The sequence below is a fragment of the Struthio camelus genome, chromosome 18 (genome assembly GCF_040807025.1).
Source record: "Struthio camelus isolate bStrCam1 chromosome 18, bStrCam1.hap1, whole genome shotgun sequence".
Classification (NCBI taxonomy): Eukaryota; Metazoa; Chordata; class Aves; order Struthioniformes; family Struthionidae; genus Struthio; species Struthio camelus.
Genome location: NC_090959.1, coordinates 19,085,287 through 19,087,081, shown reverse-complemented (window position 1 = coordinate 19,087,081; position 1,795 = coordinate 19,085,287).

Sequence of the window (1,795 nt, the reverse complement as noted above, 5' to 3'; positions counted from 1 at the left end):
TAGCAGTGTTTTTTTTTTTAATTCACAATACCAGTGTTGCACTGACACACCACGCATGGTTTTGCTTTATTTTAAAGGTCTAAAGCCAGAGGCCAGTGACTGCTGACCCGTCCATACATTAGAGTTTGTAGGTGTGGGGTATCACTTGAACTTGCCAAATTAACAGTCACATTTTGTAAAAGTTTATAAGCCAAATCAATGTATAATTGTCTCAGCTCATCACTGCAACAAAATAAAGTATGCTGTCTTGGACTAATTTCTGATTTGAGGGACAGAAGATACAGAAGGCTAGCTTCTTAATTTGCCAATTAATCTAGGTCGTACTGAGGAACATGTAAATAATTACTCTCTTCACTTAGTCAAACCTGGGAGCCAGGAAACCAGCTTTCCTCTACAAGCATCAAGAGCTGGTGTTACAGCAGGGTTTGTTTGTGATACTACCTAATCAAGGCATTTCTGCTTTAGAGGAGGAGAATTGTTACAGTCTATTGGGTGTTAATTCCCTTAGAGGTTTGCCTGGCGGGCAGCCTTATGGGTTCTTCAGCCCAGCTGACTACTGTACAATGGTCTCTGGGCAAACTTAGTTATTGTTTCATGTGTGTGGGAGAGCATTAGTAAAGCTACTTAGATTCTTATGCCATTACAAATCTTCCAGTAACGAATATGTTTAGCGCTGTTTTCACAAAAGGATCGCGAGGAGTTCAACGTACATCTTTCTGTGAATGGGAGGGAGTCTGATGTGATTCTTTCCAGTGAAAAGCCACCTTTGTACAGTGTGCGCAGGAGCTAGAGTGAATTTTTCAAAGACACAAAATGTGGCTAGGTACCAGAGGTCCTCTCTTGCCTTTGAGAATCTTTTTATTGCGGAGTTGAAACAAATTCCTCCAGAAATATTTCACTCTTTTGCTGCTCTCTGTACAACTAACTACAATTAGTGCAATAGTATGTATTCCCTTTACTCTACATACTCACCAGGTATTGTAGTATAGCAAATCAATGGCAGTGTACACAGCTGTAGAAGGTGAGAAGAGAACTTGGTTCTAGTTGACTAACATATTTAAGTCTGTAAGATCATGGGTTATGTTTATGATAAAGCAAGACTGGCATAGCTAGCCCATCATGTAACAGTCTTCTGTAAAAACTGACTGGGGAAAGAATGCAAGGAAGAGCCTGAGATGTGGACTTGTCTCCAGTAAAGTTGAAGCAACGTTTTTAGCTTTCAGGGGATGGAGGAAGGATGGTAAAAGTAAAATACAGAGGTGAGGAAAATCAAGTAATTGTCAGAGGAAATGAAAGTTGTAATTTGTGGATTGTATAAAAAAGACAAAGCACAGCTTAGAGATAACTGCAAGTTTTGGGCCCTGTGTATTGAAAGGTTAAAATTAATCTTGTCATAAAGGATAAATACAGCAGACTGGGATAAAACAACAATTTATGCTGATAAAATGAATGCTGTGATGTCACAAGGAAGGCGGGTACTGATGCCAAATGTCTGCAGAGCAAGAATCATGAAGATAGATTTTTGGAAACTTAAAGCAAAGAAAATATCCTAAATTCTTTACTAGGTTGGTGTGAATCAACAGGTTTTATACCTCGGACAACGCGTTTTATATGTCAGAGCTTGCCCTGAGTTGTAGAAATGGCTTCAAAAGAAAGATGGTCAAAGAGCTGTTGTCCCACTGTCAGTAATTCACCCGTGCACGTGCGCCGGTCGCAGGAGCTCTCTGGCGCAAGGGCGTTCAGAGCCCTGGCGCGCTCGTGCGGGAGTCGCGAGCGACTGTGCTGCCTGGTGCCC